This window comes from Siphateles boraxobius, unplaced genomic scaffold, assembly GCF_051911475.1.
Source record: "Siphateles boraxobius isolate OS27281-9 unplaced genomic scaffold, OSU_SipBor_1 61, whole genome shotgun sequence".
Classification (NCBI taxonomy): domain Eukaryota; kingdom Metazoa; phylum Chordata; class Actinopteri; order Cypriniformes; family Leuciscidae; genus Siphateles; species Siphateles boraxobius.
The window spans coordinates 2,675,195-2,686,378 of NW_027509188.1; the positions used below are offsets into that span (position 1 = coordinate 2,675,195).

An 11,184-nucleotide genomic window follows, 5' to 3' on the forward strand; every position below is an offset into this window, starting at 1 on the left:
AGTTTACCCAAACATGAAAATTCCATCATCATTTACTCACCCTCATGTCGATCCAAATCCGTAAGACTTATGTTCATCTTTAAAACAGAAATGAAGATATTTTAAACAAAATCAGAGCTTTCTTTTCCTCCATTGACTGCCTACGCCAATACCACTTTCAAGCCCCAGAAAGGTAGTAAAGACATCCTTAAAGTAACCCATGTGACTCCAGTGCTTTAACCTCAATTTCAAAAGCGATGCGAATGCTCTGTGTTTAAAAAACAAAAATGACAACTGTGACGTGATTCAGCGGGGTCTGCAGTTGGAGAACGAGTCAGGAGGTGAGCAGTGAAGTAAATGGGCCAAGTACAAAATGAGTAACACCAGTTTCTGATTGCAGTAATTGGCGTGGAAAGACAGTATAAAAGCACACTGGTTATCAGAGAGAGAGAGATATCACAGCGAACTCACGTGTGTCTGTCTATTAGCTGGACCTGGAAAATACATAAAGCTGTGATCTCGCTCTTGTCTCTGATAACCAGTGTGTTTTAAACCACAGACCATTTTATACCTTGCCACAGACGTCTTTATCCACAAAATATAAATCTCCAATGCACGTTCATAAGATAACCAAGTTGCGTGTGTTATGTTGAATTGAGAGCCGACGTTCTCATCTGGAAGCGCTGCAGATGCAAGCTTTGCTTATTGAATTCTACATTGATGTTGCTTTCGGTCTTGGTTTGTTTTCTAAAATTGGTGCTTCCAGGATGGGTGAGAACACTGCTCATGCGTCAACACAACACGCATACGCCATGTTGCTCTCGTGAAGGTGCATTGCAAGATATATTTTTTGTGAAAAGACATTTTTATTTATTTATTTTTCACATAAAGCATTAGCGTAACTTCACAAAATTGATGTTAAACCACTGTAGTCACATGGACTACTTCAATGTTTTTAATACCTTTCTGGGCCTTGAAAGTGGTCCTGCGTAGCTGTCAATAGAGGGACAGAAATCTCTCAGATCTTATTACAAATATCTTCATTTGTGTTTTGAAGATCAACAAAAGTCTTGCATGTCTGGAATGATTTGACAGTGAGTAATTCATGACAGAACTTGCATTTTTGGGTGAACTAACCCTTTTAGCCTTTTAAAGTCTTTGATACATACGTTACACTTCTTGAATAACTCGGTTGGGTTCTCACGAAGAAACACTGGAAGGCCTTCCAAAGCAGCAGTCCTCCTGTGATTCACTATGTCTGTCGTCTTGACAAACATACAAAAGAAACAACCGAAGAGCCGAAGTATGAAAACTGTATTTATCATCAGCCAAAGTAATATACGGTAGATCAAACCATCAAAACACTGAAATTGAACTTACCCTTTCTTCAAGTCTTTCTAGGAGCGCCTCCATGTCCTGTCCTAAAGCTCCTTTTCTGGCTCTGTAAAGTTTCAGGAGCTTAGGTGTGTACATGTCGATGGCTGTCATGAAGACTCCCAGAAGGTCTTTGTTTGTAATTCGAAACAATTCCTCACAAATCTGTTCATAAACAATTTAATTGTATTAACAAAACTGTTAAAAAACAATGACTACACATTGTTTACTGTGATCTGAACACCTATTAAGAAAGCAAAAAATAAAATATGAAACTAATTACCTGTTCTTGATAAAAGGGTGCAGGCCACCTCTCCTGAACCTCTGCAACCGTTGGTTGCTCTTGGACCACTTCTTTTCTCCTGAGGGAAAATGTTAGTTCCATTTTTTCTCTTATGGCTCCTATGTTCCTTCTTGCCTTTTTTGTTTCTTCCACCAATAAAAGTCTTTGCTCTTCAAGTGAAGTGTCAGTGTGGTTGCAAGGATGTTCTGGGATATGATTGACTTCTCCACGCTTTGCCTTCTTCAGGGTGAAACCATTTCCATCATCTTTTCGCTTTCTGTTCACACTGACTTCATTGCAACCTGCCACTCGTAACTTTGCGCAATAATTATTTAGTTTGTTCTTTATGCTGATCAACCATCCCTCTAAACCCTTTCCTTTGCCAGGCTCCTTAAGGCAAGGGTACTTGGAAATCAGTGCAGATGCAATGGATTCAATTTCCTGATTGTCAGGATATGCCTTTATGTAAAACACAGCCTGGACAATTTTGTCAAGAACCTCAATTTTTATGTCTCTAGTTACATCAATGCCTATTTTTGTTTTTTCATACGTCTCATTCCCTCGTCGTAGCTTTAGCTCGACATCAAAGGAGAGAGTTGGTATGGGGAATGGCAAAGGCCATTCTGAGGCAGTGCGTAGATACCTTTGTACAGAGACTGCTGGGCTGTGGGAGGATGCTTCAGAGGAGTCGAAACCAGCAGTATCAAGAGATGAGATGGATGATAGGCTGTTGGTTTCATGAAGTGAAGACCTGGACCACTGAATATGCAAGACTGCTCTTTCACTGGGCAATTCTGATATCTCAGACAGGTTGCAAAGAGCATTCCCAAAATCAGGGTCCTCAAATTGAAGAAAAAACTGTCCTTGTAGTTGCAACTTCTCTTGAAGAATACTGATCAGAGAGTCCACTGATTCAGGCACTTCAGGAAGCTGAACTCGCCGGGCTTCAGTGGAGGAAATGATGACTCGCAGTAGTAAAGCCTGTAAATCAAGAAGAATCCAGTTTCAATTGTTTGCATGTTTATTTATTTTTTAATTAAATAAAGTTGCCACATACCATTATAGGCGCATTCAGTGCTGCAGATATGTCCTCAGGGTCACAAAAACTTTTTCTCCAAAACTGTATGGAATCAAAGGGTGATAATCATTTAAGTCACCAGGATGAAGGATAACCATGTCAGGATAGTTGCTTTCAACAAGTTCGTAAGATCTCAAATGCTCTATATACCAGGTCGATAGTCTTTTTGATATAAATGACACATTGGCAGAACAGAGCAATATGCTCTCTATCTTGAAGAACTCAGGCTGTCCATTGCAGTGTCCTGCAGAAATGACCATGTTCTTAGCATATTGAGTTCCATGGAGACAAACATCTTTGGACAGCGACACAGTGTGCAAATGTGGGAACTTTCTTTGTACAGCACATCTCAGTGTTGCATCCAACAATGATATGCTAACCACATCCACTTTTTCAACATACAACTCTGATTTTAAAAGGCTTTGTGCGTCCAAATGGTAGGCAATCATCTGCTGATGTTTCATGGAGAGAGTAAGAAGCACATTTTTCATGTTGTGAGTATCACGCACAACCTTCTTAAAGAAAGAGTGCTTGGACTCAAATCGCATAGTCCACAAACTCACCAAAGGTCCAAAACATCTTGTCAGTTCCGGGTAGTGTTCGATAAAGTGGTGCTTCGGCTTTAATTTAAGGTCCGGAAAAGTGGAGGTAAGAAGCAAGCGGTGGTCAGCCAATTTAAATGACAGATAACACAGAGTTTCCTCAGAGAGACTGTTTGACAAAACAATTTCAACAATCTCTTTTAGATCCATTAATATATCCCATGATGGCTCATGTTCTGGGATATAATTCCCAATCATGAGAGGAAGTATCCGCAACAAAGTCCAGTTTTCATGTCCATTCCCTCCAATTGACCCTTTAGCAAGGCCTGATTTTAGAATCGTCTTTGGTTTGTTGACCTTGTCGAAGTGCTTGTAAGGAAATGTTTTAATGGAGTGATTTAGTCCTTCAAGAGTAATGAAACCTTTCGAAATCAAATCTCTGAGGCACCAAGATAATTCCACCGGTATGACCCCTTCAAAGAAATCATGTAAAATGTCTGGGGGAAATCCAGTAACTGGATGAAAGAATCTTAAGTGTTTACTCAATGCACACTCACTCTTTATACCATTAATACTCTGGAGAATGTCACTCTTCTTGAGCTGTTCCACAAACAAATCGTGCTGATCAACAGTCCTCAAAGGGAAGTCACTTGCTTTGACAGTTGCGATTTGATTGCGACTAATCAAACAGAACCGACAGAACTTATCTATATTAAAACTTTCCTGGTGGCCTGCAAGACTGTGCGCTCCAAGATTATCTGCACACACACAAAATACGATTGGCTTCACTTGATGGCCTAAAGCTTCCACAAACACACCATCTTGCTCCAGATTTTTTAATTCTTTTATCAAAGGTTCCAGAAATTTGTCATAACCAAATCTCTTAACATCAACACTTTTTCCTAAAACAGCTAACTGGATTGATGTTAAAGTAGATCTACACTTTGCAGGTAGATTTAAGACAACCCAGTACACAGCAGTAATTTTGTGAATTTTTCTTGATGTCCCTAAAGGGTTGCAAATTTCAAAATCATCTATATAAAAGGCTAAGGATAGGGTAACCTCTTCTACTGAAACATATCCACTTTCCCTGTAGTACTTTCCATCTTGAAATGAACTGTAGTGTCCAGGTAGGTGTTCATGTGTGAACTCAATTTTATCTATAAAACTGTCTTGATTTAACAAGGTTTTAAGCACCCGAATGACTGGCACATGAACAAAGACTTCTTTATGAGCATGTGCATAAAGATATTCTGTAGGTTCAATTATACTGAAGTTCTCTTTGAAGTATACATTTCTTCTGTAGTCAGTAGACAAAGTACCTTTTTCAGATATGGCTGCGAAAAGAGGATTTGTCAGAAATAAAGAATCTGAAATTTCTTTGACTGTGGTACTATCAATTCTAATGTTGTACTTTGTGAGAATCGATTCTATACTATGGAGGGCATGTGATTTGGAGAATGACAAAATACTTTTAAGTTCCTCAACTATTTTCTGAGTAGCATTTTTTGTGACATGCAACACAGTTTGCATACACAATAAAAGCGAAGCAATCTTGCGTTCAAGTGTCTGAGTATTGATATCTTCAAATGGTTCTATTCTATCCTCTTCACCAAATTCACTTTCTAAAGTGTTCTGTGAGGTACACGGCACTTCATTATCAACACTCTCTGAGAGAGTTTGTATTGCAGTTTGAAAGTCCTTCAATGTATGATTTCTGTGATTTCTGCTTCTATGAGAGCTGAAGGTTGGTCGATTGTTTGTTTTAAATCCACATCCTTTAAAGGGACACTGAACTGTTTCTCTGCATTTAAGATGATTTAAAAGGTGAGTAAAAAAAATCTTCTCATTACAAATGTCTCGGAATTCACACAATTCACAATTAAATGTTGTAAGTTCTCTATTGACCCGGTCACTGATGGGGTGTGATTTAGATAGGTGGGATCTTAAAGCACCTGCACTTCTGAAAACACAAACGCACTTCGTATGAATGCAAGGCCAGTTGGAAAGTCTTTGGTGATGCAGCTGATAGTGCTTCAGAAGGACATCTTCTCTTGGACAGTTGAATTTGCACCTTTTACACTGCATTAAGTGTTTGGATCATCCTGGAAAATATAAAATGATCAATTGGAACCTTAAATTGTAAGATTCACAACCTTATATTAATTAAAATGATTATAAAAAAAAATACATTTAAAATGTAATGCATTTAAGAGCCATATTCTACACTTTAAAAAAGATATAATCTTTATGTCCCCATATTTACATGTATAAAGAAATCTCTGAATATTTTTTTATAAGAATGAACTGTTCTATACACACAAAAATACGTATACATACGTGTGTGAAATTTCAACGATGAAACTGCACATAGAAATGGGTACCATACATTGTGTATGTGAGGCTTACACATTAAACATTTACACATTACACCTCACCGTTTAAATGTTTCCCGTATCTCTCCTCGGTCTTCTTCACAAAAGCGCAGAACAGATACACAATCAGCTCCACCTTGAAACAAAAAAAAGAACCTCAACTTACAAACAAAGGACTTTAATACTCGTATGGTAAACAGACATATTACTCGCTAATTTCAGTTTAGTTTATCTTGGCTATTGTATTGAAACTTTATCATGTGTACAATTATTTATTATTTAATCATTTACTTGGCAAGCGTTATCGTGTAATAGAAGCAGGATAATATACTGAATTTGCACTGGGGCCCTGATCTCTTAATTAAAAAGATTAAAATAAATTATCGAATTTACGATAATCTACGTATAGAGAACTTTAATTAGCTAATCTTTCTCTGAACAGTGACACAAACATAAAAGAAAATATTAGGCCACAAGCCCTACCGTTACATAAAAAAAAAATTTGTTGGCAAATGTGTTTCCATGATATGTCTTTTAATGTATAATTATAATTACAACCAACATATGAGTTGATTAATATTAAGGGCATATTATATTAATATTTCTGTTACTTTAAGACAGAATGTGCGGATCCAATTTCACATCCAATATTCTCGCGATGTTCTGTAAAGACATAAGTGACTGCGTGTGATTGTAAGTGATTGTTCTCCAAAAACGGACATATAGACATAATATTGTGTGTTATTTAACCATTCAGACGCGAAAGAGCTCAATTCAGAACTCGCGCTGTAACGTATAAGTTAGGCCTAACGTTAACGTTAGATTTCTGCACGGTCGGCTGCTGCTTCGGGTGTGTGCTCGCAGAAAACCGGAGCTCTCTTTTGCGTAATCACTCTTATTCAGATATATCCATATGTCTGCTCTTCTCTTTCTCCTAGACTTTTAACATTACATTGTTTAACGTTTTATGAGACATGCATCAAGCTGCCCTGTCCACATGCATCTACAACAAACGTAACTTATGTCTTCCCAAATCGTCCATATCTAACATTTTCGTCTAGTTTTTATTCGTTAAGGAAAATTTCAATAGCTTTTCGTCATAGTTTTTTCCATTCAAAACTATTTTTTATTTAGGTATCGTCTCGTTTTCGTCTGTGAAAAAAATGTCGGTGACGAAAATTTTTCGTCAACGAAATCAACACTGAATAACACACTTTCAGCTTGGGAATATACGATTCATTGCATGGATGTAATTCAAAGTAATATTAATACTCACCTACAGCCGTAGGGCAATATTTAGATCCTCAAGGGTCAGGATGAGCGATCCATCATGCCGCCGATAAAATGAGGAGCTAAAGCACAAAATGGAGAAGGGAAACCCCGTGCATTTGGCGCGATGTTCTTGCTCATAACGCATGCGCAACTACGATCTTAGTTCAACATAAAAATGTTTATTCAGAAAACTTTGTTTAACATGTAACTGTGACATTTTGGAGAATTTTGTTGGATTAACATGTATTTTTATGTAGATTCACAGTTATTCACAATTCCTAATATATGTGACTCAAAAAGCACAGTATGCTGGACAAATGGTAATTTTATTTTTTACAGTGAAGTTATTCTAAACCTGTATGAATTTCTTTCTTCTGCTGAACGCAGAAGAAGATATTTTGAAGATATTTTTATTGAGCTTCATAGAATGGGCAAAAATACTATAGCTAACGTCAAATGTTGAGCAATAAAACAAAATTCATACAGGGTTGGAACAACGAGTAAATTCAGTGAACTATCCGTTTAAGAATGGGTGTAAATTAGTTAAATTACAAACAAAAAGACCAGCATTAAATATGCTTAGAATGCACAATTCACTACTTTTTTAGTGATAAGAAGGCAAGCTCGTTATTACAATTAAATAGAAATCATGTACCTTTCTGCCTTGTTGTTGGTTTCACTGTTTTCATGATTGAATGATCTGCCAAAATTAGACCAAAAGTTTTAGATTCCATTAGCATTATTTGTGTAAAAAACGAAACCCTCAATGACATTTTACAATAGAGTGAAATTCTGAAAAGGCAATTAAACAAAATATGTAATTTAATTTAAATTTACTACAGTTTCTGAGTATAATTGCAGCAGTCCATTTAGAATTAGTTTAATTAATTTATGTAATTCACACACACACACACACACACACACACACACACACACACACACACACACACACACACACACACACACACACACACACACACACACACACACACACGTGTTTAGCTATCCTTGTGAAGACCATGACCACATAGCATGTTGCGAGGACCCTGATTTCTGCTGACACTATAAGGCTGAAAAAAATCGTTTGACCACTAGAGGGGTGTATACAGCCACACTATCAGCTCAAATGTTCTCACACACGACACTCACTGAACTGGTGAAGTTGGCGGCGCTGTGAGGACCGAGCCGGTTGCTGGGCAGATTACATGACACTTAGCGCCTCTAATGGACGGAAGTCAACATTATCCTTATACTTTTACTGTAGTATTTTCGCCTTAAGGGATATTTTGAGAATGATTTCTGCATAATTAAAATGGACGATGATCGTGCGTCGGAGACATTGACCTGTGGAAAAAACAACGTGGTCACAAAGGTAAGTACTTTTATCTTAGAAGTTATAGCCTACTTTAGAACACGATAATGATAACAATTATAGTAACGGAAGCTCGTTTCCGCCACAGAATAAAACATTTAAAGTTAATTACGAGTTTTTAACTCAATTCTGACGTTAAATCTCGCAAATTCTGAGAAAACAATTTATCTTTTAAAATGTTTTAATCTGTGGCAGAAACAAGCTTTAAAGAAATCGTTATGAAAGTAACATGTTCTAATTATTATTTATTTCTGTTATAGTGGAATCAAGTGGAAAGGACTCTTGGATTTGTCAAGATTTAATCTGTTTTAATAAACGGAGTGACATTTTAATTTGGATTCTTAAAGATTGATGTGATCATCCACAAATGTTCTTTTATTTTCTTAATTATTATTGTTATTGTTAGCAAAATCCTAATGGGCTGTATTGTTACAATTTGAAGAGTAAATTATGCTGGTTTCATTATATGCATAAAATAAAGGTTTATTCTGTCTTTTCAAGTGTTTTAATCTAATATTATACACTTAAGCCTGTCAACATGTATATGGGTTATTTCAGCTCAAACTTATAATATAAATAACTTATAATTATTATTATTCAAATCAGACAAAAGTGACAAGAAAAAAGCAGCTGTTCCAATAAACACTGATGACTGATGCCACTCAGTTGACCACAGACACGGTCAGCTTCAGTTTTATCATTAGAGCAGTTGAGTCAACTACCCATTTTGTTGTGAACTATTGTAAGCCATACTAGACAAACACAATACAAACTCCACAATTATAAATCAGTAGAAATTTTTTTTTTCACATAGCATATGTATGCTTCTTTACATCAGTCCACAAACTGCAATAACTCTTGTGCTAACTGTGGACTGATAATCTCATTAATGCAATACAGCGCTTAACCTGAAGCTGATCTGACTTTTATTCATTCTCAGGATATGAATTCTTGATAGTTAAATTTTCTCTAATAAAAATGTTCATTTTTGATATCAACAATTACATTTCCACAAGTAAAGATTTCAATTCTTGATTTCTGTAAGTGACATTCAAATTCAGTTCTTGATATCAGAAATACTAATTGTTGATTTCAGGAATTACTTTGTTACTAGTGAAAAATGTATTAATTTAATTGCTACTAGTGACAATTTTAATTTCTGATATCTGAAAATGTATTTCTGATATCAATAATTAGAAGTGTAATTTTTAGATATATAAAATGTATTTCTTACTAGTAAACAATGACATTCATGAAATCAGAAATGAACATTGTTGCTAGTAGCGATTAAATTGCAGATATCAAGAAAATAAATTTTCACTAGTAACAAAGTAATTCCTGAAATCAACAAACAGTATTTCTGATACTGATACTGAATTTGAATGTCAGCCTATGGTGAGATTTCACTAGTGAAAATACAATTACAGAAATCAAGATTTATAGTGTTTACTAGTGGAAATGTAATTGCTGATATATTAAGAATTCATATCCTGAGAATGAATAAAAGTCAAAACAACTTGCCTTCACACATGCAAGTTAATTCAGCGACGTCCTCTTCTTTCTGGTTTGGATGGTATTGTGAACATGATTTTTGATGTCTCTCCAATGTCTGCTCTGAAGTGCTGGCTCTGCATCTATGCACTCGATGCATTTGTCTTTCCCCGGGACTCTCAATAAGGTTATGCAACTTCCAAGTTGTCGCCAAACTGCTTTTTTTTCGGCATTACTCCAAGGCCTTCTTTTAACCATCTTCTGCGCAGCAGAACCTAAATAAACAGAAAGACACATCGTTCCATCAAAGTCAACAAATCATGGAATCATAGGAACACGCATAAAACAATCAATTTCCATATTTCACATCATGTAAAAAGTTGCATACAATAGGTTACACCGGGTACAATTCCCATAACACCCCAATGTTCTCGTGACTAGGGATAGGCATTTCAAGCAAAAATAATATTCAATGATTGCTGGGAATTATTTGATTATTATTTGAAAATCGCAACCCACCCCCCATTCACACAAGCTGGCATGTATAAGAGACACACACATAAACAGAGAGCGAGAGCAACCATTCATGCTGTCCATCTGCATGATAACAGACTGTTTCATTAATTACGGTATAGGCTATCTTAACTCAATCCATTTAATGATTGTAACGTGCTGAAACATATTGATATAATAAACAACCGAATGACGGCACTAAATTAACATAACAGTCTGATGATTACCATATATCAACTGCTCATAAGGCTATAGCATTTCACTTCATAAACTGTATGTATTTCTATTTCAAAAATGAGCATGAACATAATAAAATATAAAACTAGTTCATCTATTATCCATGATTAATTGAATATCACCTCACCAAACAGGACTGCGATACAGATGCAGACAGTCAATAACTTTGGGCTTTTTGGCTTTCATCGGATATCTAATCCTTGCTCTCTGAGCTGCTCGAGATGAGATCGCTGGCCTGACAGCGCGCTTCGCCCGATATCGTTACAGTAAGTAAAAACTAGGGCTGGACCCGAATATTCGAATATTCGTTCGGTGGGTTGGTATTCAAGTTGAAAATTTGACATTCGAATATTCGTTGTTGTTGGGGTTTTTTTGCACACCTGGGATCCCCCGCGAAACGGTTCTCATTCGCGCTTGAATAAGGCCGGCGACACACTGGCTGCGTGGCATGTCCGTTATTTCGGCACCCATGTTAACAGGTTGGAGTTTGCACACTACCTGCTGATACACGAGTCTCAGGCGTCTTTTTGGGGTGAGCTAATCCTTTAAGGTGAACAATAACTTTCTTGTAGAGCAAAAACAATCTCTGTTCCCTAAATGTCTGCGTTATAAAACAATCTGTGTTATAAAAAAAGCTATATAAATGAAGATGACTTGACTTGTAATGG

General features: G+C 36.5%; 1 protein-coding gene across 1 annotated transcript in view; it reads left to right on the forward strand.

Annotated features, from left to right (window-relative positions):
- The window catches only part of LOC143718612 (uncharacterized), a 796,762-nt gene that overhangs the window by 74,526 nt on the left and 711,052 nt on the right, over positions 1-11,184 (forward strand). The gene's annotated exons all lie outside the window — the stretch shown is intronic.